The sequence below is a fragment of the Scyliorhinus torazame genome, chromosome 29 (genome assembly GCF_047496885.1).
Source record: "Scyliorhinus torazame isolate Kashiwa2021f chromosome 29, sScyTor2.1, whole genome shotgun sequence".
Lineage (NCBI taxonomy): Eukaryota > Metazoa > Chordata > Chondrichthyes > Carcharhiniformes > Scyliorhinidae > Scyliorhinus > Scyliorhinus torazame.
Window position 1 is genome coordinate 24,843,951 of NC_092735.1, and position 27,971 is coordinate 24,871,921.

Genomic DNA, 27,971 nt, shown 5'->3' on the forward strand with positions numbered 1-27,971 from the left:
CTCACTTGGCCTGAGCCAAGGGGGAACCCAGCCCCGGGTCACTGTCCGTGTGGAGTTTGCACATTCTCCCCGTGTCTGCGTGGGTTTCACCTCCACAACCCAAAGATGTGCAGGGTAGGTGAATTGCCCCGTGCAGCGTTTTGTAAATAAACCCCTCGAGCTGTGTTACATGAACTCGCCGTGTGTCACCTCTGATTCTTCTTCTTTGTGGCTGCAACAAAGACCATGGGCGCGATTCTCCCATCGGGAGACTAAGTCCCGGCGCCGGACTGAAAACCGGAGTGTTTCACTCCGGCGTCGGAGCCCCCTCCCAGCCCCCTATTCTCCCGTCCCCGGGGGGCTAGGAGCGGCGCCGCGTCATTTACGCACGCTGGGCCTTGCCGCTGCGTAATAGCGGCGCCGCGTAAATGACGCGGCCGGCGGGCGTAAATGACGTCATCCGCGCATGCGCGGTTGCCGTCCTCCCCGCAAGAAGATGTCGGATGGATCTTGCGGGGGGGGGCGGAGGAAAGGAGGTCCTCCTTCAGAGAGGCCGGCCCACCGATCGGTGGGCACCGACCGTGGGCCAGACCCCTTTTGAGTCCTCCCTCGGTGCAGGAACCCCCCTCCCCCCCCCCCCCCCCCACAGGTCGCCCCCCCCCCCCCAGCTTTCCCGCGCTGTTCCCACCGGCAGCGACCAGGTGTGGACGGCGCCGGTGGGAACCTGTCGTGTTGGGCAGGCCGCTCAGTTCATCCGGGCCGGAGAATCACCACTCGCCCGTTACAAACGGCAAGCGGCGATTCTCCGAGCGGCCAGCTGTGATTCTCGCCGTGCCGGTTTGGGGGGGTGGGAGAATCGTGTGCGGGTGCCGGGGCGGCGTGGCGGGACTCGCGCGGCCCTCCAGCGATTCTCCCACCCGGCGTGGGGGGGGAGAATTCCGCCCCATAACACTGCGATAGACAGATTTCTAATCAGTAAGGGAATCAAGGGTTATGGGGGGTAAGATGGGTAAGTTGAGTTGGAGATTATCACATCAGATCAGTCACAATCTCATTGAATAGTGGAGCAGACCCGATGGGCCAAATGGCCTACTTCTGCTCCCAAGTCTTCTGGTCTAACCGTTTAAGATCCGTGGAGACAGCCAAAGGTTAGTGACTGCTTACTCCAAGCCTGTGAAGCAGTGGTGTTCTGTTGGCGAGGCTGAGTATCTGAGAGAGAGTGGAAGGCGATGCTTGAATTCACGTGGTGATCCAGGGCAGTGGAACATCGGAAGGAGAGATCGAAACCCTGGAGGTGGATCCATGTTGAAGATATCCAAGTGGAAGTATCGTTTGAAAGGAAATTCCAAGGTGAGCACCTTGAGAGTGGAGATTGGAAACCCTAGTCAAAGGCCAGAACGTCTGTGAGACCACTTGGCTCATGGTGTGGCAAGCATCTGGGGAGGAGGCGGTTGATGAGAGATCCATAGAATCTGTCTCTTGCTTTCAAAGTATGATGCCTGCAGTCACAGAGCTCCTATTGGTTTACATGAACTGTGTACTTACTGTGAACACAAAAGTATAAGATAGAATTTGTATTATCCTTACAAATCTGCATATATCTGTAAAGGTAAAGACCATAAGACCATAAGACACAGGAGCGGAAGTAAGGCCATTCGGCCCATCGAGTCCACTCCACCATTCAATCATGGCTGATTTCAACTCCATTTACCCGCTCTCTCTCCATAGCCCTTAATTCCTCGAGAAATCAAGAATTTATCAATAAAATCAAGAATTTATCAATAGTTATGGGGGAAGGAATGGTGTACGAAAGTTCAAGTTTTCTTGTTTAATAAATGTTTTATTCTTCAGTTAAAGATTCATCTGCGGACTCCTGTGACTCTGTTCAGTAGCTTCCCTCCACATTTCTAAACACAAATTAAAGGTTAGAATCTATCATGCTGACTTCCACCCTGGGACCTGACTTGTCCGGTAGTAACATCAGCTGGGATCATAACAACATTATAAAAAGATTGGAATAGGAGACTGTTTCGCCCTCAAAATTATTTCCCCAATCAATGAGATTATTCCTGATCTGGGGCCTAAAACTCCATATTGCCTGAGATCCCTAAAACATCTATCGGTTAACAAAAAGCCCATCAACCTCAGATTTAAATTAACAATCGATGTAGGATCAATTGCCAATACCAGACGAGGTTCCACTTGGCAACAAACTATATATATTTGCGGAGGGAGCCAAGGGGGAGCAAAAAGGCTACTTCCTGAAATTAGAGTGCTGATTTATCAGGGATTATATTGTCCACATTAAGGAATTTGTTTAATTTTCTCATGGGAAATGGGCGTCGCATTGGACCATTGGCTGGACCAGTATTTTGTTGCCCAGCCCTAATTGCCCTTGAGAAGGTGATGGTGAGCCGCCTTCTTGAACCACTGCAGTCCATGTGGTGTAGGTACACCCACGGTGCTGTTAGGGAGGGAGCCCCAGGAGTTTGACCCAGCGACAGTGAAGGAACGGCCGATATATGGCCCAAGATTGCAAGAAACTGCAGAGTGTGGTGAACTCAGCCCAATGCATCACACAAGCTTGCCACCCCCATATTGATTCTGTCTACACCTCCCGCTGCCTCAGGAAGGCAGACAGCATTATCAGAGACCCCTCCCTCCCAGGCATTGCCTTCTTCCAGACCCTTCCATCAGGCAGAAGGTACAGGAGTCTGAAGACCCGCACATCCAGACATAGGATCAGCTTTTTCCCCACAGCTACTAGACTCCTCAACAGCTCCCCCTCGGACTGATCTGTTCCCTGTAAGAACACTATTCACGATGCCCTATGCTGCTCTTGCTCATGTATTTGCCTTGTTTGTCCCCTTGTTCCGCACTGTAACTAATCACTGTTTGTCGATGTACCATTTGTCAATGTTCTCTGTCGATTATTCTTTTTGTCCACTATGTACGTACTGTGTACGTTCCCTCGGCCGCAGAAAAATACTTAGCACTGTACTTCGGTACATGTGACAAAAAATCTAATCAAATCAAGTCAGGATGGTGAGTGAGGCTTGGAGGGGAACCTCCAGATGGTGGTGTTCCCAAATATCTGCTGCCCTTGTCCTCTTAGGTGATGGAGGTTAAGGTTTGGAAGGTGCTGTCGAAGGAGCCTTGGCACGTTGCTGCAGTGTATCTTACAGATGGCAGACATGGCAGTCACTGGGTGCCAGTGGTAGAGGGAGTGAATGTAGAAGGTACCAGTCAAGTGGGTTGCTTTGTTCAGGGTGGCCACGGAGTCATGGAAGAGTCATAAAAATCCCGACCGTGCAGAAGGAGGCCATTTGGCCCGTTGAGTCTATCAGACCCTTTGAAAGAGCACCCTACCTCGGCCCAAACACCCACCCTATCCCTGAAACCCCACCTAACCTATTGGATACTAAGGGGCACGGTCAATCCACCTAACCTGCACGTCCTTGGACTGTGGGGGGGGAACCGGAGCACCCGGAGGAAACCCACGCAGACACGTGGAGAAAGTGCAAACTCCACACAGTCACCGAAGGTCGGAATTGAACCCGGGTCCCTGGCGCTGTGAGGCAGCAGTGCTAACCACTGTGCATGAGTGTTATTGGAGCTGCACTTACCCAGGCAAAAGGACAGTATTTCATCACACTCCTGACTGTTGTGTTGGGTGCTCTGCTACACAGACGAACCAACACGGTTGTGGATGGTACAACTCAGTTTTATTACTAACAATAACAACATCTGTAAACTGGTTACTGTGGTTCGTTCATTACCCTCTAACCTGTGGACCCAGCCCTAACACTATCTTGGAGAGGCACTCAGCACATGGTGAATGTCTGAGTGGCTTGCTGTGAGCTCTGTGCCCTGAGCTGTCTCCTGCTGGAATGAGCGGGAAGTGTCGTGTTCCCCGTTTTATAGTGTGTATGCTCTTGCCTGTGATTGGCTGTGATGTTGTGTGTGTATTGATTGGTCCGTTGATCTGTCCATCAGTGTGTATGTGTGTTTGCACCATGATGTTTATCTGAATATCATGACACTGACTTGTGCCTTGTACAGGCTTTGGGGAGTCAGGAGGTGAGTTCAACGTGGCGGATAGTCCAGGTTAACTTACCCGGAATAAAACCAGAAAATTCCTGAAATACTCAGTAGGTAAGCCAACATCCATGGAAGGCTAAACAGTTAACATTTCAGGTCAATGACCTTTTGACAGACCTGGAAGCAATATCTGCAATGTTTTGAATTTGTTTTTGAACGGGTCCATAAGCTCTGTACGCGTAATAAATGATCAATAATATCTTATTACCAATTCAAATGGGCAGCAGGTAACCTAGGTACTTTCAAAGCTCTCAAGGATAATGGTTGAGTCAATAGTGTTTTTATAACACATTCCAGCCTAATTTTCCCCTCAGATTTATTTCCCGTGTGTAATGTTTCATCCATGCCACTATCGAGCTGACTGTTTGCTCAGGCCTCGTGTTCTGATTGTCCTGCCTTTTACACAGCGTTCTGAAAGCATTCCCCATGTTCAATTTCTAAGTTTCCGGTTGGAATCACAGAAACACACGGGATTGAAGTATTCTGTATTCTGCCTGTGCTGTTCCTTTGACAGACTAGCCATGCTTAGTTCCGCACTTCAGCTTTCCAGGTGTAAGCCTAAAAATTCCTCATTCTCCATTAAGTACCCGCCGACTTGCCATTAAAATTCTTTAAGGTGATTACCTTTTCGGGTAGAATGTCCCTGATCCCGCCAACTCTCTTAAATGGAAAGCATTCCTCCTCAAGGTCCTTTGTCAATGGTTTTATTTATTTATTTACCTGGCCCCACTGGTCCATCCCCTGTATCCCCACCCAACATTTGGACACTTACAGGCAATTTATCCAACCTGCACATCCTTGGACCGTGGGAGGAAACCGGAGCACCCGGAGGAAACCCACGCGCGCACGGGGGGAGAATGTGCAGACTCGGCACAGAGAGTCATCCGAGGTGGGAATCGAACCCGGGTCCCTGGTGCTGTGAGGCAGCGGTGCTAACCACCATGCCGCCCTGTCAATTTATGGACATTGGATTATTGACCCACCGGCGGGGGGGGGGGGGGGGGGGGGGGGGGGGGGGAAACATGCGGCCCATCAGGGTCCTGAGTGCAGCCCACGAGACATTTTGTTGACCGTTACACAGTCCGCTGATTTCCGTCCGCGTGTTTTTTTTTTCCTGCCGGTATGACTGAAGTGATTCGAGCGTAAAGCAAGGGCGAGTGAAGTGAGGAGCGTGCCGATTGCTCACGACATTGACTGTGAGAGCCGTGCACACCCTCTGAGTCCATGTGTAAACATTTATTTTGTTTGTACCATTTGAAGTTGGTGACAGTTCTATTGATATTGATAAATGATTAAGCATTTTCTAGAACTCGTTATGAAATCTTCGGCGTGTATCGGGTACCACAAATCCAAGGAAATCTCAGGCCTCAAGCCGGAAAGTCAGGGCCTCCCGCAGAAGATTAGGAGAGCAAAGAGTGAGGAGCCAAGATGCGAGCTATCTGGACCCCATCCACCGGGACCTAGGTCCAAATAAAGAACAGGCCGCAGAACTACCGGGCGACGACACCTCCTCTTGGGGGAACACCAAAATAACCATGAGGCCCGAGGTTAAGAAAGATACCATCAGATCCCAGCAGGTAAGGGGGAACACCGCCCTAGAGAGGTGGGAACTGTCATGGCAACTACCAAAAAGGGAGGGCGCTGTGGTGAGCCACGTAAGGCTGTTGTACATATGTTCTACTGTTCGATTAGTATTGTTATCTCCACTGTTGTACATGCTTATTGTTATTGCTGTTCTGTTATTGGTTGTTGCTGTTGTACTGTTGGAATGTTATTATTGGTGCTGCTGTTGGCTCCGCCAGTGGCCTAGCGGTGGAGGTATAAAGCCTGTTGACCTGGGTCAGCCCTGCAGTGCGGGAGGATCTACAGGTCGATACATATTTAGCTTATTAAAGCATCGACATGACAATGTAAATGTATAAGAAGGAATTGTAACGTAAAGAGCGATATGTGCGTAATGTTATCAAAATTGAATGGAAGAAAGTCAAGGAAATGTGTAACTCTGATGGAAATGTACAGTCAAGACAATTCGAAATGTTCTGTAATGTGTATGATAGATTTTATGAATAAAGTATATTTTTTTGAAAAGAAAATTAAAAGCATCGGTTCACTGCTTCTCAGCGTTTCGTCTGAATTGATGTCTATCAGGCGCACCTTAGGAGAGAGGGTTCAATTCCGACCTCTGGTGACTGTCTGTGTGGAGTGTGCACATTTCCCCCGTGTCTGCGAGGGTTTCCTCCAGGGGCTCCGGTTTCCTCCCACAGTCCAAAGATTTGCAGGTTAGGTGGACTGGCCATGATCAATTGCCCTTAGTGACCAAAGGTGTGCAGCTTAGGTGGGGTTACGGAGATAGGGCAGGCGAGTGGGCCTAGATAACGTGCTCTTTCAGAGGGTCGATGCTGAATTTGCCCCTATCCATTGTCCACATGCATAGAGTTACTGGGAGGCATTTCTGGTCAACAGTTAGAAGCATCAGCCGATTTTTCCATAACTTAGGATTTCTGAGGCAAATCCTTGCAAACCATTTCTCACTTGTCCAGGGAGGGCCTTTATTTATTTGACTGGGTGAGACTCAGGCCGAACCTGTGAGCTCTTTTAACCCTTTTCACAACTCTCCTGCCGCAACTCTCTGGTCAGCCAGAAGATGTCGCTCTAACAGCACGGCGCAGCGTAGCAATCTCCCTTCACCAGAAGAGGGCACCATCCCATCACTGTTGGCTCTGCACCTCCTCTTCAGAAAAGAGTTTGGTGCTTTTTCATTAATTGCAAACAAATTGTCTTGCAACACAGAGACTACAATTAAATGTGCTTTTATATTAAAGTAGTGCGTCAGGCAGCAGGTGCGTGGCCCTCTCAATAACTGGTTCCACTTCCCTGTCACATGGGAAACTTTATTCACAGGATTTCTCAAAGTGCGTTCCAAAGCAGTTCAATTTTGATGCCACATAAAGTTTAGTATCTTCAACCCAGTTCCCTGCATCCTGAGGCCTTTCACTGCACTTAATGGGAATAATAAGCTTTATTGTCACAAGTAGGCTTACATTAACACTGCAATGATGTTATTGTGAAAAGCCCCTAGTCGCCACACTCCGGCGCCTGTTCGGGGACACTGAGGGAGAATTCAGAATGTCCAATTCACCTAACAAGCACGTCTTTCGGGACTTGTGGGAGGAAACCGGAGCGCCCGGAGGAAACTCACACAGACACGGAGAGAACGTGCAGACTCCGCCCAGATAGTGACCCAAGCCGGGTATCGAACCTGGGACCCTGGAGCTGTGAAGCAACAGTGCTAACCAATTATAGTTTGCATTTACAGTATACGCTATAAGAGACCTTGTGGCTCATTGGGTAGCATCCCTCCCACTGCATCAGACGGTCCAGGTTCGTGTCCACGCCAGGACTTGTTCGTCACGGAAGGGGCGTTATTCATATAACCAGTTCAACGGGCTGATAATCAACTCGGGAATCCTGCCACCATCTCCCCCCACTATTCCCCAAAGGCTAATAAGTGCACGTGTGTGTGTATGTGCTTGTGTGTGTGTGTGGGGGGGGCGGCACGTGGCCCAGTGGTTAGCACTGGGACTATGGCGCTGAGGACCCGGGTTCGAATCCCGGCCATGGGTCACTGTCCGTGTGGAGTTTGCAAATTCTCCCCGTGTCTGCGTGGGTTTCACCCCCACAACCCAAAGATGTACAGGGTAGGTGGATTGGCCACGCTAAATTGCCCCTTAATTGGAGAAAAAATAATTGGGTGCTCCAAAATTTTTTTAAAAACAAATATACTTGTGGTGATACCAGGTATTGCAGTACCTGAGAGGTGGATGACCATTGGCTAGACCCAGGAGTCTACCATTGGCTGATGTACATAGCTCCGCCCTGAGAGGCGGAGTATAAGAACCAATGCCATCCCAGCAGCCTTCACTTTCGGTTTTGAAGCTGCTGGGTACAGTTCTAGCAGATTAAAGCCTATTAGTTATGACTCACCTTGTCTTGAGAGTAATTGATTGCACATCAATACTTTAACAACTCATTTCAAACACTCTCCAGTACAGACAGACCAAGGAGTTTTATATGGCTTCCATGCAGCCCCCGGTTGTACTGTAGCTAAAAGGCCTTACACACGAGAGAGGGTGCAGAGGAGATTCACCAGGATGTTGCCTGGGCTGGAGCGTTTCAGCTATGGAGAGGGGCCTGGATAGGCTGGGGCTGTTTTCCCTGGAGCAGAGAAGGCTGAGAGGGGACCTGATTGAGGTGTATCTAAGGGACATAGAGAATGTGGACAGGAAGGTAGTGTTCCCCTTAGTAGAGGGGTCATTGACCACAGGACATAGGTTTAAGGCAAGCGGCAGGAGGTTTAGGGGGGATTTGAGGAAAATCCATTTCACCCAGAGGGGGGTGGGAGTCTGGAACTTGCTGCCTGAAAGGGTGATCAGCCGTGGTAATGTCACAGCATCCCAGGCTGCGGACTAAGTGCTGGAAAATGGGATTCAAGTAGTGAAGTCCTTGATAGTCGGAATGGACAGGATGGGTCAAAGAGCCTCTTTCCATGCTGTGACTCCCTATGATTTATCTAGATGCCTTTTAATGTACATTTCCCAAGGCTGGATTATCAATTGCTGTTGTGGTCGGTATCAAATTGAAGGCACCGGGTTCATGTGTCCTCTTTCTCCTGTCATAAGGGTGCAGAAGAATGTTCCCGTACACATCCAAAATGTCGTCATGTTTGAAGACGAGCAGAGATTTGTCTCCCGTGTCCTGGGACCAATATTTCATTTAATCTCTCAGCAAAAACGTCACAAAAAAGCTGCTGTGGAGAGAGAAGGGAGCTTGCGTTTCGAGTCTGGAGGTCAAAGCGTCATCCAGCCTCAAAACGTTAGCTCCGCTCTCTCTCTCTCTCTCTCTCCACAGAGGCTGTCAGACCCGCTGAGATTGTCCGGCATTTTCTGATCTTGTTTCAGATTCCAGCATCCGCAGTGATTTGCTTTTGTCACTAAAAAGGTGATCTTCCCACGAGCGTGTTTGCTGTTTGTGGGAGCTTCCTGTATGCAAATTGGTGGCTGGGCTTGCTACATTGGCTGCACAGAACATTGGGACACCCTAAGAGTATTCACCTATCTACTCTCTGGGGTTTAGAGGTGATCTAACATTGTAGAATCATGGAATTTACAGTGCAGAAGGAGGCCATTCAGTCCATCAAGTCTGCACCAGCCCTTGGAAAGAACACCCTACTTAAGCCCCACGCTTCCACCCTATCCCCTTTCTCCCCGCAACCCCACCTAACCTTTTTGAACACTAAGGGCAATTTAGAATGGCCAATTCAATTAACCTGCACATCTTTACGGTGGGAGAATACCGGAGCACCCGGAGGAAACCCACGCAGACACGAGGAGAACGTGCAGACTCTGCACAGACAGTGACCCAAGCCGGGAATCGAACCTTGGACCCTGGAGCTGTGAAGCAACAGTGAATTATATAAAATTCTTAACTTGACTGGTCAGGTGCCAAAAGGCTGTTTTCCCTGGTTTGAGGGTCGAGAGGTTTCGTTTTGATTCATTTACGGGATGTGGGCGTCGCTGGATAGGTCCAGCATTTATTGCCCATCCCTAGATGCCCTTCAGATGGTGGTGGTGAGCTGCCTTCCTGAACCGGTGCAGTCTTTGAGGTGTAGATGCACCCACTGTGCTGTTAGGGAGGGAGATAGGAGATCTGCTGTGATGGTACGTCACACTTACTGCCTGGAGCCATTCTCACACACCCACTGTAGCTCGTCCAGGGTTCTGAGGTGGGCAGGAAGTGTTTATGTGACCCAAAGAGGAAGAGCGTGCAGGGTGGGACGGGATGGAGGCGAGGAAATGGAACGAGGTGAGTTCCAATCGGAGAGCTGGTGCAGACCCAGTGGGCCCAATGGCCACCTCCTGCACCATAACAGTTCTGTGATTCTGCAAAGTGGATTGAATGGAGAATCTTAGGAAATGTTTTCCCTTGTGACAAGCTTGAGTATTCTCGCGGTGAACACCTTCATCCTCACCAAAATTGCATCTGCCCGTCTCTATCCGACTTGGGCATCACATCTGCCCCTTTCTGCTCTCATTCATCCTGAATACACAAACCTATCGACTTATTCCAGCTTGACACAGAATCACTACAGTGCAGAAGGAGGCCATTCGGCCCATTAAGTCTGCGCCGACCCTTGGAAAGACCATCCAACCCAGGCTTAACCCGTCGCTCCAGTCCCACATCCGTGGACACTAAGGGGCAAATATGTCACGGCCAATCCACCTAACCTACGCGTCTTTGGATTGTGGGAGGAAACCGGAGCACCCTGGACTCTTTCCTTACTACCAGATCATCGCATAAATCTTAGGACCCAATTCCAAATCCCCACGTGCTAACAATATCCATAAAATCCCTACCGTACAGAAGCAGGCCATTCATCCAATCGAGTCTGCACTGACCCTCCGAAAGAGCATCCCTCCTAGTCCCACTCCCTTAACCCCACACATCGATCATGGCCAATCCACCTCACCTGCCCATCCCTGGACACTAAGGGCCACTTTTATCATGGCCAATCCTAGCACAGTGGTTGGCACTGTTGCTTCACAGCGCCAGGGTCCTGGGTTCGATTCCCGGCTTGAGTCACTGTCTGTGCGGAGTCTGCACGTTCTCCCCGTGTCTGCGTTGGGTTTCCTCCGGGTGCTCCGGTTTCCTCCCACAAATCCAAAGACGTGCTTGTTAGACGAATTGGACATTCTGAATTCTCCCTCAGTGTCCCCGAGCAGGCGGCGGAATGTGGCGACTAGGGGCTTTTCACAGTAACTTCTTTGCGGCGTTAATATAAGCCTACTTGGGACAATAAAGATTATTATTATTATTATTATTAACCTGTGCATCTTTGGACTGTGGGAGGAAACCGGAGCACCCGGAGGAAACCCACGCAGACACGGGGAGAACGTGCAAACTCCACACAGACAGTGACTCAGCGGGGAATCGAACCCGGGTCCCCTGACGCTGTGAGGCAGCAGTGCCAACCACTGTGCCACCCTTAATAAAATGCGGCATAATAGATATAATTGCTGGATGAGCTTAATTTAAATGTAGCATAATTGTGGTATGGTTGTTGTCCAATGGCTGAATCCGACTACGCGCGGTGCCCTGTTTGGCCTTGAGGTGAGCTCCCAACCCAACATCCTCCTCGTCGCCAAGATCATCCACTTCCAGCTCCATAACATTGCCCTTCCACACTCCTCTCCTGCTGAAAACCCCACCAGGCATCCTTACCTCAGCAACTTGACTATCCCACTGCTTTCCTGACTTGCTTCCACAAATTTCAACTCATCCAAACCTCTTTTCTCCTCTTTTTTTTAAAGAGATTTAGAAGTACCCAATTCATTTTTCTAATTAAGGGGCAATTTAGCGTGGCCAATCCACCTAGCCTGCACATCTTTGGGTTGTGGGGGCGAAACCCACGCAAACACGGGGAGAATGTGCAAACTCCACACGGTCAGTGACCCAGAGCCGGGATCGAACCCGGGACCGCGGCGCCGTGGGGCCGCAGTGCTAACCACTGTGCCAGCTTGCTGCCCCTCTTTCATACTCTAACGGACATTAAAATTCACCACTCATCCCCTGGCTCCCACTTTAGTTACGGTTTGATTTTAAAATTCTCAGCCTTTTGTTCAAATCTTTCTCTGTGGTCTCAGCTCCCCTTATCCCTGTAATATTCCGGCAACAATAACTTGATATTTGTATAGTGCCTTTAACATAACGCATCCATCCCTCTCCCTGGTAACCGTCTGAGGCAGGACCAGTCCGCTTGCAACCTCGGCGCAAATATGAGCTTCCAACCACACACCTGTGCCACCACTGAGACCCCCTATTTCCACTATCGCATCACCCACCTCTGCCCCTGCCTCTGCCCACCTGTTGCTGTCACCCTTTTCTTTTGTCGGGATTTCAGCTTCGCTTGGGTTGGGTCAGCATTTGTTGCCCATCCATAATTGCGCTTCAGAAAGTGGTGGTCAGCTGCCTCCTTGAACCGCTGCAGTCCGTGTGGTGTAGGTACACCCACTGTGCTGTTAGGGAGGGAGTTCCCGGACCTTGATCCAGCGACAGTGAAGGAACGGCCGATATACTAGGGTCAGGATGGCGAGCGACTTATAGAATTTACAGTGCAGAAGGAGGCCGTTTGGCCCATCAGGTCTGCACCGGCCCATGGAAAGAGCACCCTACTTAAGCCCACACCTCCACCCTGTCCCCGTAACCCAGTAACCCCACCTGACCTTTTTGGACACTAAGGGGCAATTGATAACGGCCAATCCACTTAACTGGCACTACTTTGGACTGTGGGAGGAAACCGGAGCACCCGGAGGAATCCCATGCAGACACGGGGAGAATGTGCAGGCTCCACGCAGGCAGTGACTCAGCGGGGAATCGAACCTGGGACCCTGGAGCTGTGAAGCAACAGTGCTAAGCACTGTGCTACCGTGCCGCCCTTGATGGGGAACTTGCAGTTGGTGGCGTTCCCCATGTATCTGCTGCCCTTGTCCTTCTAGATGGTAGAGATCGCCAATGACTTTGTCACCTCTGGTGGCAGCCTTCTGTCTCACAGGACGTCAGTTCCCCCCATCATCCCCTCTGTGTTGCTTCTAGACTTGGCTATTCCAATGCATTCTTGGCAGGTTGTCCCATCTTCCAACCTGGTAAACTTGAGCTCGTCCAAACCTCTGCTGCCTGTGTCACTCGCTTACCGTTCACCCGTTGCTCCTATGCTCACTGAAATACCTTGGCTTCTGGTAGAACAACGCCTCAATTTTTAAATTCTCATCTTTATTTTCAAATCTCCCCATGGCCTGGCCCTTTGCTATCTGTGTAATCCTCTCCGCAACCCACTCAAATACTGTGCTCCTCCTATTCTGGTTTCCTGTGGATCCCTGATTTTAATCGCCCCATTGGTGACAGCCGCACCTTCAGATGCCTGCTCTAAACTTGAGCATTCCCTCCCTAGATCTCTCACCTCTTCTCTTTAAACGCACTTTTGAAAAATAAATTTAGAGTACCCAATTCATTTTTTCCAATTAAGGGGCAATTTAGCCTGGCCAATCCACCTAGCCCGCACATCTTTGGGTTGTGGGGGTGAGATCCACGCAGGCGCGGGGAGAATGTGCAAACGCCACACGGACAGTGACCCGGGGCCGGGATCGAACCCGGGTTATCGGCGCCGTGAAGCAGCAGTGCTAACCACTGTGCCACCGTGCCACCCCTGTGACATTTGGAAAATAACCAAAACTGTGTGTGCGGGGGTCTGTGTGTGTGTTTATATGTGTGCACGTGTCTGTGTGTGTGCGTGTATCTGTATGTGTGCGTCTGTGTGTGTGCATGTCTAAGTACATGTGGCTGTGTGTGCGAGTGTGTGTGTCAGCTGTGTGTATGTGTTTGCGTCCACGTGTGCATTTGCCTGCATTTGTCTGTGCGTCAATGTGTGTCTCTGTGTGTGGGGAGGGTGAATATCTGGTGGCATTTGGAAAATGAACAAATCTGCGTGTGTGTGTGTGTGCATCTCCCTCTGTGTCTCTCTTTGTGTGTGTGGGTATGCGTCTGTGTGTGTGTGTCTATGTGTGTGTGTCTGTGTGCGTGTGTGTGCGGCTGTATCTGTTTGTGTGTCTGTGTGTGTCTGTTGTGTGCATCTCCCTCTGTGTCTCTCTTTGTGTGTGTGCATGTGCGTCTGTGTGTGTGTGTGTGTGTGTGTGTGTGCGGCTGTGTCTGTTTGTGTGTGTGTGTGTGTGTGCATGTGCGTCTGTGTGTGTGTGTGTGTGTCTATGTGTGTGTGTCTGTGTGTGCGGCTGTGTCTGTTTGTGGCTGTGTGTGCATCTCCCTCTGTGTCTCTCTTTGTGTGTGCGTATGCGTCTGTGTGTGTGTGTGTGTGTGTGTCTATGTGTGTGTGTCTGTGTGTGCGGCTGTGTCTGTTTGTGTGTGTGTGTGTGTGTGGCTGTGTGCATCTCCCTCTGTGTCTCTCTTTGTGTGTGTGCGTATGCGTCTCTGTGTGTGTGTGTGTGTCTATGTGTGTGTGTCTGTGTGTGCGGCTGTGTCTGTTTGTGTGTGTGTGTGTGTGGCTGTGTGCATCTCCCTCTGTGTCTCTCTTTGTGTGTGTGCGTATGCGTCTATGTGTGTGTGTGTGCGGCTGTGTCTGTTTGTGTGGCTGTGTGTGTGTGTGGCTGTGTGTGCATCTCCCTCTGTGTCTCTCTTTGTGTGTGTGTGTGTGTGTGTGTGTGTCTGTGTGTGTGTGTGCGGCTGTGTCTGTTTGCGTGGCTGTGTGTGTGTGTGGCTGTGTGTGCATCTCCCTCTGTGTCTCTCTTTGTGTGTGTGCGTATGCGTCTGTGTGTGTCTGTGTGTGTGTGTGTGCCATATCTTTATTGTTAGAAATTAACACTATGCCGAGTATATTTATAATCATATAATAGTATAAATGGAATTGGTAGAGGATCAGGTCTGTGCTGTCAACTTTGTTTTATTGGAAACTGCTGAAGTTTCCTTTCTCAACAAACAAACCAGTGGAATCGTTATTCTGAGCTGACATCAGCCCAGGCAAGGAAGCAGAATTGTGTCAATGCTTGACTAGATAACCACTGTTTCGGTTAACCTTATCTAATTCAGATTCTTGCTGAAATGTGAAAGCTAATTTGTCTGGAAGTGAAGTAGAAGTTACTTCAGTGAATCATCCCATGGTTCAATAGCCTGGTGAGGAGTTAAGATTGGTCAGCCCAGAGCTGCCTTTACACACAACTCTGAGCATGGACTTCCCGTGTCTGTGTGGGTCTCACCCCCACAACCCAAAGATGTGCAGGGCGGGTGGATTGGCCACCCTAAATTGCCCCTTAATTGGAAAAAATGAATTGGGCACTCTAAAAAAATTTTTTTTAAAGGAAGTCAATGCAAGGAAGGGGATAAGAAATAAAGAATCCTTGCTGTCAGGCAACATGGTGGCGCAGTGGTTAGCATTGTTGCCTACGGCGCTGAGGACCTGGGTTCGAATCCTGCCCCTGGGTCACTGTCCGTGTGGAGTTTGCACATTCTTCCCGTGTCTGCATGGGTTTTGTCCCCACAGCCCAAAAGATGTACAGGATAGGTGGATTGGCCGTGCTAAATTGCCCCTCAATAGGAAAAAATAATTGGGTACTCTAAATTTATTTTTAAAAAAGAATCCTTGCTGTAATTGTGCAGGGCCACAGTGAGACTGCACCTGGAGCACTGTGTGCAGTTTTGGACTCTGTGTATGAGGAAAGGGGGCCGGTTTAGCTCAGTTGGCTGATCCCTGAATGCAGAGTGAGGCCCGCATCGGCTTAGATTATTCACGAAGGCCCCACCTTCTCAAACTTGCCCCTTGCCTGAGGTGTGGTGATCCTCAGGTTAAAAGACAGCGAAAGGACATTACATTTGTCTTTGGGATTGGGGATTATCCTGTGATGAGAGGTTGTGCGAATTGGACCTATAGTGGTTTGCATTGGTGGTTCAGTGGCAGAATCCTTGCCTGCCACGCCCGAGACCCAGGTTCGATTCCCGGCCAATGCATCGCAGCTCTTTTATTTTCTAAACGGTGACAAAATTCATAATGCTGAAGTGCAAAGGGACTTGGGAGTCCTAGTCCAGGATTCTCTAAAGGTAAACTTGCAGGTTGAGTCCATAATTAAGAAAGCAAATGCAATGTTGCCATTTATCTCAAGAGGCTTGGAATATAAAAGCAGGGATGGACTTCTGAAGCTTTATAAAGCACTAGTTAGGCCCCATTTTGAATACTGTGAGCAATTTTGGGCCCCACACCTCAGGAAGGACATACTGGCACTGGAGCGGCCCAGCGGAGATTCACACAGATGATCCCAGGAATGGTAGGCCTAACATACGATGAACGTCTGAGGATCCTGGGATTATATTCAGTGGAGTTTAGGAGGTTGAGGGGAGATCTAATAGAAACTTACAAGATAATGAATGGCTTAGATAGGGTGGATGTAGGGAAGTTGTTTCCATTAGCAGGGGAGACTAGGACCTGGGGGCACAGCCTTAGAATAAAAGGGAGTCACAATAGAACAGATGAGGAGAAATTTCTTCAGCCAGAGAGTGGTGGGTCTGTGGAATTCATTGCCACAGAGGGCGGTGGAGGCCAGGACGTTGAGTGTCTTTAAGACAGAAGTTGATAAATCCTTGATTTCTCGAGGAATTAAGGGCTATGGAGAGAGAGCGGGTAAATGGAGTTGAAATCAGCCATGATTGAATGGTGGAGAGGACTCGATGGGCCGAATGGCCTTACTTCCGCTCCTGTCTTATGGTCTTATGGTCTTATATTCTCTGGCATTTGGAAGAATGGGAGGAGATTCCATTGCAACATACGAGATTGTGAAGGAGCCCGGCAGGGTGGACATTGGGACCTTGTTTCTGCTCCTTGGGGAGGAACTCCACAAGCTGATTATTTAGGACAGAGATGAGGAGAAATTTCTTCACTCAAAGGGTTGTGAATATTTGCAAATCCCGGCCCCAGAGGGTTATGGGTGATCCCTCGTTGATTATATTCAATCAGGGAAAGACAGATTTTTGATTTCTCAGGGAATTCAGGGATTTGAGGAGGGAGCAGGGAAATGGAGTTGAAGACGAAGATCGTATTGAGTGGCAGGGCTTGAGTTTATGGGACCATGCCCTCCTCCTGTTCCTTGTGTGTGTTCTTCCAGTCTCTGTGTTTCTCTTTATGTCTCTCTCTATCTGTGTTTCTATGTGTCATCCTCTGTGCCTTAGTCTGTTGTCACTGTCTCACTCCCTCTGTTTCTGTCCCCCTCTCTTCATCTATATCTGTCTGTATCCCTCTGCCTATCCTGTATTTCTCTTTGTGTCTCTCTCTGCCTGTGTGTCTGTAGGAGTCTCTGTCTGTGTATGTGTGCGTCCCTCCTTCTATATGTGCGTCACTGAGTGTGTCTCCCTCTTTCTGTGCCGGTGTGTGTCTCCCGTTATCTGTGTCAGTCTGTGTGTCTCCCCCTCTCTGTGTCAATGTGTTTGTCTCCCCATCTCTTTGACACTGTGTGCCTCTGTTCTCTGTGTCAGTGGTCTCCCCCTCTCTGCGTCACTATGTCTGTCTCCCCCTCTCTGTGTCAGTGTGTGTCTGTCTCTCCCTCTGTGTCTCTCTGCGTCTCTCCCTCTGTTTCTCTGTGTGTGTGTGTGTCTCTCTCTCTCTGTCTCTCCCTTCTGTGTGTGCGTCTCCCTCTGCGTCTGGCCTTTTGTGTGTCTCTGTATCTCTCCCTCTGTGTCTGTGCCTCTCACTCTGCACCTTGCCCTCTCTATGGATGGGATTCTCCCAGCCCCGCGCCAGGCTGGAGAATCCCTGCGAACGGGCCACACCGCCCCGGACGCCAGCACGCGATTCCCCACATTGCGGAGAATCGGCGCCATTCGGCGCAGCTGGCACGGCGCCGGTCGCGGGCCGCTCTACGCAGATGGGCCGAGCAGCCGTAGGAAAGGAGCCGAGTCCCGCCGGCGGCGTTCGAACCTGCTCAGGGCCGGCGGGACCTCGGCGTGGAAGGGTCGGGTGGTGGTCAGTGTGTGGGGGGGGGTCCCACCGATCGGCGGGCCGGCCTCTCTGGCTGGGGGCCTCCTTTCCTACGCGCCGGCCCCTGTAGTGCTGCGCCATGTTTCGTCGGGGCTGGCGCATTGAAGGAGGCCACTACGCATGTCCTCATCGACGCCGACGCAACTGCGCATGCGCGGATCCCGCGGTGCCCAGTTCGCATCAGGATCTGCAGCTGGAGCGGCGTGATCCACTCCAGCGGCGTGATCCGCTCCAGCGGCGTGAACCGCTCCAGCGGCGTGAACCGCTCCAGCGCCGTGCTCGCCCCCTGTGGGGGCCAGAATTAGATGTCGGAGCGGCCCGTTCACGCCGTCGTAAAACGCGACGCCGCTTACAACGGCATGGACACTCTGCGCGGGATCAGAGAATCCCGCCCCGTCTCTGTGTCTCTCCCTCTATGTGTGTCTCTTTCCATCTGTGTGTCCCTGTGTCTCTCCTCTGTGTCTCTCTCTGTCTGTGAGTGTGTGTCTCCCTCTGTGTCTGTGTTTCTCTCTGTGTCTCCCTCTGTCTCTCCCTTTGTCTCTGTGTGTGTGTCTCTCTCTTTTTCTGTCTCCCTCTGGGTGTTTCTCTCCCTCTATGTCTCTCTGTCTGTCTCCCTCTGTCTCTCCCTTTCTGTCTGTCTCTCCCTCTGCGTGTCTCTCTGTCTCTCCCTCTCCTGTGTCTCTCTATGTCTCTCCCTCTCTGTGTCTCTATCTTTCTCCCTGTGTCTGAGTTTCTCTCCCTCTGTGCTTCCCTCTGTGACTCTCTCTCTCTGTCTCCCTCTCTGTGTCTCTCCCGCCCTGCAGCATTCACACACAAACACAGCCCTCTCTCGTCAGTGCTAACGTCCGTCTGTGCTGTGTGATTGGAAGCCCGCTGTGTTTTTCACTCACTGCTGAATAAATAAGACAGCGCTCAATTTGCACAAGTGCACAGGGTGGGGGGGAGAGAGAGAGAGAGAGAGAGAGACTGACTCCTTTAACTCCGTGCTGTGTCAGATTCCTGCAATGGGAGAGTGAAGGAATTTCCAATCCTCTGGGGTCACTTTCCACTCTTGTTTTGACTCTGGCTAATATTGGGGGAACATTTATTTTGGGGGAAAGGGGTGGGATTTGTTTATTTTTTGGTGCTGTCGTCTTTGCTGGTCCTTGTTGCAATGTCACATTTGCCCAGTCTGTCTGGGGAAGGGTGTGCACGCAGAATGCAGCCCAGGTACCTGAGCAAGGCGGCGTGCAGGAGCCTGTTTGGGGCAGTGGATCACGAGGAGCTCAGGAGGGATCTCAAAGACCAGCTCAAGGAGATGAAGAACTCCCACTGCCAGAGGTGGAACTTCGACTTCCAGAACCACAGCCCCCTGGCTGGCAACTACATCTGGGAAGCATTCGACACTCGGGACGTCCCCAGTTTCTACAGGGACCCCTCTGCCCCCCTCCCAGCCACCGACACGAGGTGCAACCAGGAGGCACCCAGGGAGAGCAAGCCAGAGGGGAAAAGCAAAAAGAGCAGGAAAAAGGGAGCCCAAGGCAGCAGAAAGCGACAAATCCCAACCCCCATAACAGGTAGCTTGTGAAATCCTCCTTCTTAGTATTTATTGTTTAAATGCAGAAGTTTATTCAACAGGAGTGGGGTTTGATTACAATTTTAAAAAGTTTCCAAAGCACTGTCAAATAAATATTGGGACAGTTACATAACTTGGGTGTATAAAAGTGTTTGTTGTCCCAGTGGGTGGGGGTGGGGGTTTTGCTCTCAGCAAAGTTTTTTAAAATTGTTTTTCAAACTTTCTTTTTGTCTCCACAAAATTAACTTTTTTATTTATTTGGCTCAATGGTTGTGGGGGAACTTTTCCTCTTTTGTTGTGTTCCTGCACCCCCCCACCCCGGGCTGCAAACTTCAGCAGGAGTTTTGTTTTGGTGTCTGGGCTGTGGGTGGGGGCTGTGGGTGTGACTCCTGCTACTGAGCTGGGCTGACGCTGCCTTTAAAATCTCAACGTCCAAATACCTCCCCTTTCTCAAAGACCCCCCCCCCCAAACTCCCCTTAAAGCTGACAACTGCTGCTATTGTTGGGGGGGGGGGGGGCGACGACATGTGGGTGGGTTGGTGTGTATATGGCCAAGCGTCTGTTTGGTGGAGGGGTTTGTGGAGGTTGTGCCAGTGGGTGGGTATATGGGGGGGGGAGGAGATGATGGGGGGGGGGGGGAGGAGATGATGGGGGGGGGGAGGAGATGATGAGGGGGGGGAGGAGATGATGAGGGGGGGGAGAGGAGATGATGGGGGGGGGGAGGAGATGATGGGGGGGGGGAGGAGATGATGGGGGGGGGGAGGAGATGATGGGGGGGGGAGGAGATGATGGGGGGGGGGAGGAGATGATGGGGGGGGGGAGGAGATGATGGGGGGGGGAGGAGATGGATGGGGGGGGGGAGATGGATGGGGGGGAGAGGTGGGGTGTGTGTGGGGGTGTGGGGGTGGGGTGTGTGTGTGTGGGGGGGTGGGGAGTGTGGGGGTGGGGTGTGTGGGGGTGGGGTGTGTGTGTGTGGGGTGTGTGTGTGTGGGGGGGTGGGGTGTGTGTGTGTGGGGGGGTGGGATGTGTGTGTGTGGGGGGGTGGGATGTGTGTGTGTGGGGGGGTGGGATGTGTGTGTGTGGGGGGGTGGGATGTGTGTGTGTGGGGGGGTGGGATGTGTGTGTGTGGGGGGGTGGGATGTGTGTGTGTGGGGGGGTGGGATGTGTGTGTGTGGGGGGGGAGAGTGTGTGTGTGTGTGTGGTGGGGGGGTGGGGGGTGTGTGTGTGGTGGGTGTGTGTGTGTGTGTGGAGGGGGGGAGTGTGTGTGTGTGTGTGTGTGTGTGTGTGGTGGGAGGGGTGGGGGGGGTGTGGTGGGGTGTGTGTGTGTGTGTGGGGGTGGTGGTGGTGTGTGTGGTGGGGGGGTGGTGATGGGGGTGTGTGAGGGTGGGGGTGTGTGTGGGGGGGTGGTGTGTGTGGTGGGGGGGATGGGGGTGTGTGAGGGTGGGGGTGTGTGTGGGGGGGTTGTGTGTGGGGGGGTGGGTGGGGGGTGTGTGTGGGGGGGTGGGTGGGGGGTGTGTGTGGGGGGGTGGGGGTGTGTGTATGGGGTGGGGGGGGCTGTGTGTGGGGGGTGGGGGGTGGGGGGTGGGGTGGGCGGCTGTGTGGGTGGGGTGGGCTGTGTGTGTGCGCGCGGGGGGGGGGGCGCTGCGTGTGCGGGGGGGGCGCTGCGTGTGTGTGTGTGGGGGGGGCTGCGTGTGTGTGTGTGGGGGGGGGGCTGCGTGTGTGGGGGGGCGCTGTGTGTGTGTGTGGGGGGGGGGCTGTGTGTGTGGGGGGGTGTTTATGTGGGTGTGTGTGGGACTGTGTGTGGGGGTGTGTGTGTGTGGGGGTGTGGGGGTGTGGGGGTGTGTGTGTGTGGGGGTGTGTGTGTGGGGGGGTGTGTGTGTGGGGGGGTGTGTGTGTGGGGGGGTGTGTGTGGGGGGGGGTGTGTGTGTGGGGGGGTGTGTGTGTGGGGGGGTGTGTGTGTGGGGGGGGTGTGTGTGGGGGGGTGTGTGTGTGGGGGGGTGTGTGTGTGGGGGGGTGTGTGTGTGGGGGGGTGTGTGTGTGGGGGGGTGTGTGTGTGGGGGGGTGTGTGTGTGGGGGGGTGTGTGTGTGGGGGGGTGTGTGTGTGGGGGGGGGTGTGTGTGGGGGGGGGTGTGTGTGGGGGGGGGTGTGTGTGGGGGGGGTGTGTGTGGGGGGGGGGTGTGTGTGGGGGGGGTGTGTGTGTGGGGGGGTGTGTGTGTGGGGGGGTGTGTGTGTGGGGGGGTGTGTGTGTGGGGGGGTGTGTGTGTGGGGGGGTGTGTGTGTGGGGGGGTGTGTGTGTGGGGGGGTGTGTGTGTGGGGGTGTGTGTGTGTGGGGGTGTGTGTGTGTGTGGGGGTGTGTGTGTGTGTGGGGGTGTGTGTGTGTGTGGGGGTGTGTGTGTGTGTGTGTGTGTGGTGGGGTGTTGTGTGTGTGGAGGTGTGTGTGTGTGTGTGGGGGGGGGGGACGCACAGACATGTCTTTAACCTCTCTCCCTGTTCTCTGCTGCAGATTTCTTCCCAAAGCGCAAGAGGACAGTTGATTCTAAGCCTTTGATTCCCAGGATGAGGACCCCGAGGAAAAGGATTCGGTGAAAAACACCAAGGGATGAGCTGGGAAGTGAGGAGAGAGAAGAGGTTGGTCTGAAATTTAAAAAGAAAAATCCGGAAATGCAAAAAGTGTTTGGATTGGGGGATGTTTGGATTGGGGGATGTTTGGATTGGGGGATGTTTGGATTGGGGGATGTTTGGATTGGGGGATACGCGCTGAACCCTATCGATTAATGATCAGATTGCACCAGGCCACGGTTAGCAGTGAAATATTTCAGACAAAAGTTCTGCAGTGAATTCCTCCCTTCCAGACTCAATCTTACTTCCCTTTTTCTTAAAACATACAATTCCCCAGGGGGGGAAACTGTTTTAATTTGACTTTATTCACTAAAATAAGCACTTTTGCAAAGTTCAGTTATCTCCTTGAATAATAATTTTACAGCACAGATCATTGTCTGGATAAGAGTAACTCACTGAATTCTTCCTGTCTCGCCTGAAATGTCTCTTTCTGTTAAATGTGTTTTTGGCCTGTGTTGTAAGAATCCCTACAGAGCAGAAGGAGGCCATACGGCCCATCGAGTCTGCACCAACACTTTGAAAGAGCACCCTAACTAGGCCCACGCCCCCACCCTATCCCTATAACCCCACCTGACCTGCACATCTTTGGACTGTGGGAGCAAACCGGAGCACCCGGAGGAAACCCACGCAGATACGGGGAGAAAGTGCAGACTCCACAGAGACAGTCACGTGAGGCTGGAATTGAACCCGTGTCCCTGGCGCTGTGAGGCAGCAGTGCTAACCACTGTGCTATCGTGCACCAATTTATGTATGGGGGGGAGGGGGGGGGATTCCCTTATGAAAATGAAAATCGCTTATTGTCACAAGTAGGCTTCAAATGAAGTTACTGTGAAAAGCCCCTAGTTGCCACATTCCGGCGCCTGTTCGGGGAGGCTGTTACGGGAATTGAACCCGTGCTGCTGGCCTGCCTTGGTCTGCTTTCAAAGCCAGCGATTTAGCCCTGTGCTAAACAGCCCCTATGCGATGGAGGGGTTGGGTTGTGGGGGTTAGACCCACACAGACACGGGGAGAATGTGCAAACCCCACATAGGCCAGGACCGAACCCGGGTCCTTGGTGCCTTGAGGCAGCAGTGCTAACCTTAAAAGGGCACTTGGTGATGGATAACAAGTGTTGGTTTTGCCGCGTCCCATTATGGTGTAAAGCTTGGTCAAATACAGCGGGTAGAATTTTATAGCTCATTTGGGGTGGGGGGGGGGGGGGGGGGGGGTCTGCCCAATATTTCCTATTGGCTCTTGTCTGCCTGTTTTAAAGTGATTGGTAACTCAAAGCGGCGTTTTATATTATTCAGAAATCTTGCCTCGGCAAATTTGTTCAAAAGCGTCTCTCACCCGAGAACTGTTCTTGAGTCGAAAGGTTTCCGTGAGGACTCCCGGGTGTCTGGGGGCGAACCCTTCGATTGCGGTGATCGATCTGCCAATAGTTCCTGGCACGAGGGAGGGTGGGCCACCATCAGTAGGAGTCAGCTGATGTTCCTGCCCCCCCCCCGATCTCCCCCTGTAAACCACTTGCGCTGAGGGGAAATGAGAACAGAATGTTTCCACCGATCACCTGTATATTTTTTAAGTGGGGTGTGATCCGCACCCTGCCCCCACGTCTAGAGATTGGCTATACACCGAGCGTCTTAAATTCAAAACAGATATTCGTGAGGAAGAATTGGTTTTGCAAGGGTGTGTACAACATATATAATATAATATAATGTATATGTCCCTCACTGTTTTCTGCCCAGATCATTGTCTGTTGCCCTCCTGCTCATTGGTGAGGAAGTCACTAATGAAATTGTGATCTGCAACTCTCTGTTCTGGAGGGTGGGGGTGGGGCGAATATATTGACGGGTGGCGCAGTGGTTAGCATTGCTGCCTACGGAGCTGAGGACCAGGGTTTGATCCCGGTCCCGGGTCACTGTCTTTGTGGAGTTTGCACATTCTCCCCCGTCTCTGCGTGGGTCTCACCCCCACAACCCAAAGATGTGCAGGTTAGGTGGATTGGCCACGCTAAATTGCCCCTTAATTGGGAAAAAAAATAATTGGGTGCTCTAAATTTTAAACAAAACATTGACGTTCGGTAGTGAGGTCTCCCATACACCTCCAGAACTGACCATGGTCGAGCGACCAGATCCCCTCCCAGGGTATAGAAGATTTGGGCCGAGGGTCTCCAAACTGCAACTTGAAGATAGCGACGGGAATTTTTGGTTTTTTAATTCTGTTGTCACTTCTGGTGCTAACCAGGGGATGGCGCGCATGGCAGCTTGTGCGAATACTTGCTCTGGGCCCAACATTGTAATTTCGCTGTGTCCCTCTGAAGGTGGGCCGCGCTGGGAGAGAGCTGTGTAACCTCTGGTTGCAGAGCACCGGCAGCTGCGAGATTCATTCCGGGGTGATACTTCAGCAATAAACTATACCAAGGCGCTTCATGGGAATGTCATCCAGCCCCAGTGAGGGAAACAATAGGACAGGTGACTGAAAACGGTGGTCAAAGAGCCGGGTTTTAATCAGCGTCTTAAAGGAGGTGGGGGCAAGTTTAGGGAGGGACTCCCAGGGCCAAGAAGGCTGCCGGTGTCGTTGCTGAGGGGAGCGTTGGAGGGTGGAATTGGAGATGAGCTGGTGGACAGAATTAGTGGAGCAACGTGGTGTCAGAATGTTGTCAGGCTGGAGGAGGTCACGGGTGAATTGAGGTTTGAAAATGAGGATGAACATTACAAAAGAAGTCTCTCCCAGAACGTCAGAAGCACGTTGGCTCACACGATTTTCCCGTTGCTCACGAGACACTAGGACAATCGATGCTCAGGTTCGTAAATAACGTCGCTCCATTTTCTCTATTTCAGGTGCTTTGCATATTCAGCATTTCAACAAACTCCAGGCCGTGAGACACCTTCTACCCAGATTGAAGTTAATCGGATCCTGAACGTGCTGAAGCCTGAATGGAGTCTCCCAAGAGCAACGGGAAGCTTCAGACCCACGGACGGGGCCTCGGGAGTCGATATGACTCCTGGATTCTGGAACGCTGAAGCACTGTCATTCCGTCTGTACCTTCCACGTATGCAGGACCTTCCAGAACATACTCTGGGCATTCCACAGGAGTGGGCACAGAGAGACACCCTCCCCCCACGCACAGTGAACACGCTCAGGGTCGTTAACGACAATCTGCTGTCTTTGCGACTGACTCCTTCGGGAATTAAGGAAATGGGTTGGTTGTCCAGCCTTGAGTCAGGGGGAAACTATTGTGAATATTTATGCTGTGAGGTGGCTGGTGTGTTGGGGCCGGGGTGGTGGAGAGGTGGGGGGACGACAGGTACCAGAGCACGGCATACACCCCACAGAACTATCATCGAGGCAGCACCACTCTGTATCTAACCTGGTGCTGGACCTGACCTGGGAGTCCTGAGCTGAGGTTGTACAGCAGTTCGTGATCTTCACACTATGTATCAGCAGACCAATCCGAGTGTGCGTTGCAGTGCTGTGGATGGCCACATCCTCTCAAACACTCTAACCACTCTCCAGGCTGTAACTGAGCGTTAGGATCTGTGGCACAGTGGATAAATACTCACTGGGAGTACCTGAGAGGTGGAGCTTTGCATTGGACTGCAGTTATACTGCAGTTATGATGAGCTTCAAGTGCGGGGGAGGGGGTGGGACGATGAGGGGTTGTCTAGCATTCCTTGCTCAACAACCCCTTAGTCCACTCCGATATAGAACAGTACAGGCCCTTCAGCCCACTATGTTGTGCCGACCATTTATCCTAATCTAAGATCAACCTAACCTACACCCCTTCAATTTACTGCTGTCCATGTGCCTGTCTAAGAGTCGCTTAAATGTCCCTAATGACTGACTCCACCACCTCTGCTGGCAGTGCATTCCACACACACACCACTCTCTGTGTAAAGAACCTCTGACATCTCCCCTATACCTTCCTCCAATCACCTTAAAATTATGTCCCCTCGTGACAGCCATTTCCGTCCTGGGGAAATGTCTCTGGCTATCCACTCTATCCATGCCTCTCATCACCTTGTACACCTCTATCAAGTCACCTCTCTGCCTTCTTCGCTCCAGTGAGAAAAGCCCTAGCTCCCTCAGCCTTTCTTCATAAGACATGCCCTCCAGTCCAGGCAGCATCCTGGTAAATCTCCTCTGTCCCCTTTCCAAAGCATCCACATCCTTCCTATAATGAGGCGACCAGAACTGGACACAATATTCCAAGCGTGGTCTAACTAGAGTTTTATAAAGCTGCAGCAAAACCTCACGGCTCTCAAACTCAATCCCCCTGTTTTTTAAAAAATAAATTTAGATTACCCAATTATTTTTTCCAATTAAGGGGCAATTTAGCGTGGCCAATCCACCTACTCTGCACATTTTTTGGTTGTGGGGGTGAAACCCATGCAGACACGGGGAGAATGTGCAAACTCCACACAGACAGTGACCCAGAACCGGGATCGAACCTGGGACCTCCGCGCCGTGAGGCAGCTGTGCTAACCACTGTGCCACCGTGCTGCCCTTCAATCCCCCTGTTAATGAAAGCCAACACGCCATACGCCTTCTTAACAACCCAATCAACCTGGGTGGAAAGCTACATCTCATCAGCCCTTGAGCCTTTGGTAAGGACACTGGGTGCCCAATATGGGCACTGGCGGCCGCCATCTTGGAGCGTGGATTCACCAATAGAATAAAGTTTTGAGGTTCAGCATTGGGACAGTCCTAAGATTTTAGTGGGTCTCAAAATTAGGCGGAGTACCTTGGGAACTGCTGCAACCAAAACAAAAAAGCCCATTAAGGTTCCACACGGGGCATGGCTTGTAAATAACCAGGGAAAATGCTCTCGTAAACTGTGTGTGTCCAAAAATAATAAATCCTATGGTATATGAGGTAGCAGCAACAGGAGGCAGGCCCCTCGAGCCTGTTCCGCCATTCAATAAGATCGTGGCTGATCTGATTCTAACCTCTACCACAAATTCCTGCCCATCCCCCGATAACCTTTCAACCCCGTTGTTAATCAAGAATCTATCCAGCTCTGCCTGAAACAAAATATTCAAAGACTCGGCTACCATTGCCCTTTTGAGGTAGAGACTTCCCAGGACCCTCCGAGACCATGAGACATAGGAGCAGAATTAGGCCACTCGGCCCGTCGAGTCTGCTCAGCCATTCAATCTTGGCTGATATTTTTCCCATCCCCATTCTCCTGCCTTCTCCCCATAAACCCCTGATCCCCTCATTAATCGAGAACCTATCTATCTCTGTCTTAAAGACACTCAGTGATTTGGCCTCCACAGCCTTCTGTGGCAAAGAGTTCCACAGATTCACCGCCCTCTGGCTGAAGAAATTCCTCCTTATTTCTGTTTTAAAGGATTGTCCTTTTAGTCTGAGATGGTGTCCTCTGCTTCTAGTTTTTCCTACGAGTGGCAACATCCCCTCCACGTCCACTCTATCCAGGACTCGCAGAGAGAAACATTTCTGCTCAACTCTGTCTTAAATGGCCGACCCTTTATTTTTAAAAAGTGACCCCTTGTTCTAGATTCTCCCACAAGAGGAAACATCCTCTCCACATCCACCGTGTCAATACCCCTCAGGATCTTGTACGTTTCAATCAAATCGCCTCTTACTCTGATAAATTCCCAGCAGATACAACCCAACCTGTCCAGCCTTACCTCCTAAGACAACCCGCTCATTCCCGAAGGACCCTTCGAAAGCCCCCAGATTGCCAGAATTGAGTAAAAGCCAAACCCAGCGACAGGGATCTTTGTACAAACCTCTGTAAAATAGGGAAAGAAATGTTCTAAGTTATATATTATGTGTAAAGTTGCATTCATTTCATTAAAAAATTATTGTACCTGAAGATGCCGACTGCTTGAAGAGGTTGTGTGTGATTTAGATTATTTTTTGTTTGCATGCAAGTTTATAGGATAACACTGATAACTGCTCAAACGATCGCGTACAGTGAGCTCTGTGGGATTGCAATTAAATAAAACAAATTCTCTTTTTAAACTTGGTGCAAGATGTCTGTGACTGCACCCTTCATTCTGTAAAATCTACCCCTGTCCAACCTTCCTGCAATAATAAGCTCTGTAGACATTGGAGAAAAGATTGGTTCCAGGGATTAGATACTTGGGTTAGGTGGACAGGCTGGAGAAAATAGGGCTGTTGCCC

At 51.3% G+C, this 27,971-nt stretch overlaps 1 long non-coding RNA gene across 1 annotated transcript; it reads left to right on the forward strand.

Moving 5' to 3' along the window:
• The first annotated feature begins 19,681 nt into the window (after positions 1–19,681).
• Positions 19,682–27,809, forward strand: LOC140403944 (uncharacterized). Its single transcript, XR_011938438.1, has 3 exons — positions 19,682–19,748; positions 21,721–21,845; positions 24,659–27,809. It is a non-coding gene; the product is annotated as an uncharacterized lncRNA (long non-coding RNA).
• The last annotated feature ends 162 nt before the right edge of the window (positions 27,810–27,971 follow it).